Here is a 6,463-nt window from a genome sequence, read left to right as displayed (position 1 = left end):
ATGGCCCCCTGAGTTCCAAGTTGACTCTTGGGTACAATACTTAACACTCTAAACGTTTTTGTCTTTATCTACGAAACAGATGAACAGATACATGCAAAGTTTATACATAATTTGCACAGGGTAAGAGCATGAGGAATGTGAGTTAGCTACCATTAATAGTGGCAAATGTTAGTGCTGGTAGGAGTAGACCACTTTACAAATTCCATCAAGGGATTACAAACAGCATGTATATGTGTGGTTTAATATTGTAATTTTATATTTACAAAATATTTATTTTGGAAATTCAACTATGGAAAAATTAAAGCTTGAAAATAACTCTGTGGCAGTTGGGAGCATATTTAGTGATAAATAAAAGCAGGGGAGTGGAGGGTTGTCTGGCTGTCTCAGTAGAGCATGCAACTCTTGATTTTGGGGTTGTGAGTTTGAGCCCTATGTTGGACGTAGAGCTAACTTAAAAAAAAAAAATACAGGGAGTGGAGATGGAATTTGGCCTACCACTGTCTTTGAAGGCAGTAGGAGCATGAGCATTTTATAATCTCAAGGGGGCATAATAGACAATAGATTGAGAAAACTGGTTATGCTTTCTTTGAAATCTCACAACAGCAAGAATAAAATAAAACTAATATGAGGTAAGCTGTGAACTAATTACTTGTAACACATTACATTTAAAAGTTAGTATTGCAATGTAAGTACATATTCTTGGAATCTAGAACATAAAAAAATAACCAGAGTTAAGTTTACACAATGTAGTTCAAGAAAGTATTTTGATCTACCTTTGGAATATTCTCATGGTAGAAATAGACATGCCAAGCTATCAAGTGTACTGATACTAGATAGTAAGATAAAATAGTCTAATTTTGTTTTATTGTAGCTGAGAGAGCAACAGAAACAGATTTAGATTAACTGGTATGTGATCCTGGACAATTCAATATACAAATGTAAGTGTTTCTAATTACTTATATCATTATCATCATCATCAATATAGATTTTAATAAATTTTTCTCTGAGAAAGCATCTTTCAAAAGTATACTAAATGCATGCTTTGCTCAGTGAATTGCCCATTAGAAGTCATTTAAATCAGTTTCAATGTCAAGCTCTTATAATGGTTCATTCTCATTCAACTCTTGATTAACTCTGAATGTATTATTCACTTGGTTATTTGTAAAAAGCCAGCCACCACAAATATTTAATGCCAACATTGTTTACCCAGGATTTCTGGATACTCTAGGTTCAACATCTTTGGACTGTGATTTTCTCTATGTATGGGATTAGGGCAGGAAAACCTCAAGGGGTCTTGTCAGTGAAAAAAGACTCAACTGTGTTCACTAAAACATCCTTCTCATATTCATTTGCTTTCTCTTCCAAGCCCTTCATCTTTTAGAGATAGGCTTTTCTAACTAGTCATTTTCATTATTTCAGATTAGGAGGTGGCACATTTCTCAGTGTCCATTAATTCATTGACATCCTACTTTATAAATGAATATTCTTGTTAATTTACTTACCATGAAATAATTCCCCAAAGTAGGAGCACTTTAGGTGAACTGCAAATAATTTTTTTTTTTTTTTAGCTTTTAAAACACAAAATAACTGAACTATCTCTAAATTGAGGCTATGGCCATACCATAGAATTTCTAGTTTGAAAAAAAGAATAATTTATTAAATGATAGTTTTCTAAATCCATATAAATTTGCCAGGAGAAGTTGATTGTTCCACACGTTTTTGAATTTCATCAGTGTAAGGAGTAAGCAAAAGGAATATGAGTGGTATTTCAATGTCCTGGAACAAACCCTTTAATGTGTTTGTATGTATTACTGAAAATGTGGCATATAAAATATTTAAGTTCACTTCATTACAGTGTTGAAACAGGATTGAAATGGATCAAGAACTATATATAACCAGTGAGCCAGCCAAGTCAACCACATGTGAAGATAGAAAATCCTCCATAAATGTGACACACAACATTAACTATAAATGTAACCATGGCCTCCCATTTCATTGGTGATCTTCAATATACTTCTCAAGTGTTATGCAAGTATAATCCATCAAAAACTCAGACAGAAAAGCCAGATGACAGGTAAATCTTTATCAAAATCCTCACATGAGAGGCACTGCTTTTGTAGAATTTAAAACCAGCAGTCCATTATACTAGAGAAGGCAGATTTAACTCAAATAAAATGACCAAGTAGCCAACTATACTATTCCACATGTCTTTTTATCATGTTATTGTGAGAGATAATCAACCTTGGTACTTCTATAGAATTAGTACACTTATACGTCAAAATCATTGCTTGTTCAAAAAATATATTCATCCATTTCAATGAAAAAAATTAATCGTCAACCCAATGGTAGTCATCAAATGAATAAAACACTCATTTAATTAATTTTTTCAGGTTTAGAAAAGACATGATATAAAAATCACCCATGAAAGGACAACTTCAGCAAAGATGGCATAAAAAAATCAGTCAAAAAAACAATTAAAAGGATAAAGTCAGTTTAAATCAATGATAAGTGTTTACAGCCCTATTGTGATATTTTTCTACATGTCTACCATGTACTTCTTATATTATTTTTCTGATGCAAATGTGTGAATGCTGCTCAAAGTAACAAAATGTAACTTGGAACATCACATAGATTTAAACCAGTAAAGTCAAGGTTTAGAAATAGAGCATGTATTAAATGTTGTTATTGCTGCTGTAACCAATTCCGATAAATGTAGTGAACTAAAACAAAACCTTTTAGTTTTGTCACTCAGAAGTTCAACAAAGGTTTTTCACTGTGCTAAAATCAAGAGGTGAGCAGGCTGTGTTCTTTCTGGAAACTCTAGGGGAAAATCCATTTCCTTCTCTTTTCCAGCTTCTATAGCTCACCTGTGTTCCTTAGCTCATGGCCCCCTTCCTCCATTTTAAAAGCTAGGAACTTTATCTCTCTGTCCCTTCTTTCATTTTCACATCTCTATCTTTGACCCAGCTTGGAAAGCTTTTACGTACCCATGATTAGATTGGGCCAACCAGGATGATTCAGGATGATGTTCCCATCTCAAGATCTTTAATCTTTTTTTTTTTTTAAGATTTTATTTATTTATTTGACAGAGAAAGATACAGCGAGAGAGGGAACACAAGCAGGGGGAGTGGGAGAGGGAGAAGCAGACTCCCCGCCGAGCAGGGAGCCCAATGTGGGACTCGATCCAGGGACTCCAGGATCATGACCTGAGCCGAAGGCAGCCGCCCAACCAACTGAGCCACCCAGGCGCCCTTCAAGATCTTTAATCTTAATAGCATACGTAAAGTCCCTCTTGCTATGTAAAGTAACATTCACAGGTTCTGGGGATTGGGGTATGGACATCTTTGAGAGGTCATTATTTTGTGTACCGCAGAGCAGAAATGCAGCAGAAGATTAAAACATATTACACTGTGCTTACAATTGATTGTAGTTGGGATCTTTGCTTCAATTCTTGTCAACATTATTGGGTGTTTACTTTCATGTTTATTCAGTTAATTCAGAGATTTTAACGTGATCTGAGTCAAAAATCTGGCATCTACCACAGGGTGTAGAAGTTGCCTGTTGCCTTTCAGTTCTGCAAAAAGTCTACAGAATTTGCTGGTTCATTTTGTAGAACCAGCAGTTTGGAGGATGCACTCTGAAATCCTTGCCAATTCGTGCAATTAAGAGCATTCAGAAAATGTTATTTTGCATTTAGACCTCTCACATTGCACTGAGACAAGCCGTTTCCTATCTGAAATAATTTAAATATTTCATATTGTACGATAAGTGTATTAAAAAGAGTAGGGATTGGGATGCCTGGCTGGCTCACTCGGTGTTGCATATGACTCTTGATCTCAAGGTTATGAGTTCAAACCCCATGTTGGGTGTAGGAATAATTTAAAAAAGAAAATCTAAAAAAAAAAAAAGAAAAGAAAAAAAAAAGAAAGAAAGAAATAGCGACTATTTAGTAAGAACACCTAGCTGTGATATTTTTATATATTTTTCTTGGAATTAACCAATTCACTAAATCTCTCATGCTTTGTTTTCTCACTTATATCCATTCTCACCATATCTCATCAGGTAGGTGTGAGGGTCAAATGTACTGTTAGATTTGTTAGCAATAAGATGCTATACAAATGCTAGTTTTTAATAATTTATTGTCTTAGCACACACTTGGGTAGGGTATTATTATTTTCATTTTAATTAAAACAGTAACACACACACACACAGAGAAAAAGGTAAGTGACTTCATTAGTTGGTTCAAGAAATAGTTCTAGAACTTCCGCATTTGCTGTCTTTCCCTATAGTGTTTTCCTTACTGGGACTACTTCTTTAAAAATTCCAAATTCTCTCTTGACATGGGGTTTATGTCTGAGGCAGGGCCAGGTGTTAAATTGCCCCAGGGTAGCATAAATTAAATTCCTCAGACTCTCGGGATTGATAACTTCAGGCCCTCATTCCACGTGTACTTTGGAATAATTCTAAGTATCTCAGAGCAGATTACAGGCACTCAGAGAGATAGGTCCATAGACAAGAAAGTGAACTTGTCTTTCCAGTTTGTTTCTAAGCAGGGAAGTGGGGCTAACTAAATGTCCCACAGTGTCTTTGTGGTTTTACTGATCTGTGCTATTTTGGTTAATATTTTAATTATCGAAGTAATTTCTGTTAAAGTTTTGTGTATAGAGGAAACGCAGCTGGGATTGTGATAAATTCTAAAAGAAATGCTGTGTGGTTTGATGCTCATGGCACCTTTCCTTTGAGGCTCAGGACACCTGCTGCATTTCAGGTTCATAAGATCTGCCCCGCAGAAGCATATAATATTTTCCAAAAAGATCCCTCTGCCAGGGGGCTCGTAATAAATCCCTCCTCAGCCAGACAAGTTGGCCTTTATTTTTTGTGTAGCTCTGGGCATCTCACATGACATTCCCATATAAGGTATTGTACTACAAGCCTGCTATGATTGCTCGTAATGACTTAACTGCAAAGGAATTATAACAGTATGAATAACAGTGGTTTGCACTGTGAATGTCCTAGCTACTCCAAAAATGCCAGAGCAACAAATATAAAATGCTTCTCATTCGCCAGTTTGAAAGGAGTAAAAGTCAGAAGACTACAACTGCTGCTAATCTGTAAACACTGATTGTTCATTCAACAGCAGGAAGCAAAACAAATGTAAAACAAGTGATGGCATTAGCCATTCTGCTGTGTGCAAAGGCAATTACGATACAGGGATGAAAAGAAAACTTATATTCAAATACAAGACATTTGGGTAGAAAAAGGGTTTTGCCTGCAAATTTGTTAAACAGGAAATTCATGTGCATTTTAACTTTGGTTTTTGGAATGATTACATTACCATTGTTATAGGATATGTGTCTTTCCCTATATATTCATATCTGGCATTACAGATCAGGGGCATGGAAGAACAAAATTAAATTTATATTCTTATTTGTATTAGTATACTTTTTGTTTATTTCCAAAGAAGATCTGAGTTAGTTTACACAATTAAGTATAACATCATTTTTTTTAAAAGTATAGAAAACTTCTTAAAGAGACCAAATATTAAAGGACGCCATTTATTGTATGGCATGTGAGGATAAATATGAATTAAAGAGTTTTAGTAAATATTCCTGTAACATAGGTACACTTCACACAGTCATTTATTTACTGAACTGATTTTTAAACTCTAGAATTGCAGTCTACTGTTAAAGATTATAGATGGAATGCAACCTTTGTATAGCATTATAAATTAGAGCAGTGAATTTAGCAGACATTCATTTCATAGGAGATGGAAAACTGAGAAAGGCTTCCTAGTCTAGAAAATGAATTAATGCTCCAGAGCTGTTATAACTTGAAAATTGATAATACTTTCAAATATAGGACTTTTCTTACGTAAAAGTGACTTCTAATTTCTGTGAATGAATGTCACTTTTCATTAATAAAAGTCAAGCACTTCTGCTCTAGCAGTTTAAAGTATTTTTAGGCTCTAAAATAGACCAGGTTTGTGGAGTTTCTCAATTGTATAAATTCAAGATTGTATAAATCTACCTACTTGGACATTCCTTTAACCCAGGTACACTTTCTACTAGAAATGATCCCAATCTGATTTAATTGCTGCCTTTCATGGCCTCATGGTGGTGTCCACTTGTCTAAACATTTATACTGCTTACGATGCCATGTGTCTCAACACCAGCATTGTGAGGTCTTGGCAAGCCAGATGAACGAAAGTAGGAAGGTGTCTCAGACAATGGTTATGGTTGTCTTTCACAATTGCTGTTACCCATAGAGATTTATTGGCATCTCACCTATCAGATGGGCTATGGGTTCAGAGATTTATCTCCTCAGCAGTGAGAACTGTACTTCACCCACTACTCTTGCTCTCTAGGTTTGAATACTTGGTTCCTCCTCCCCTGGGACAAGAAATGGCTTACACTTGGGATTCTTGAATGATTGCCAGAAAGAAATTGACTCTGAGAATTGCCAT

This window comes from Neomonachus schauinslandi, chromosome 1 (assembly GCF_002201575.2).
Source record: "Neomonachus schauinslandi chromosome 1, ASM220157v2, whole genome shotgun sequence".
In the NCBI taxonomy this organism is placed as follows: Eukaryota; Metazoa; Chordata; class Mammalia; order Carnivora; family Phocidae; genus Neomonachus; species Neomonachus schauinslandi.
Note: the sequence above shows the minus strand (reverse complement) of the source record.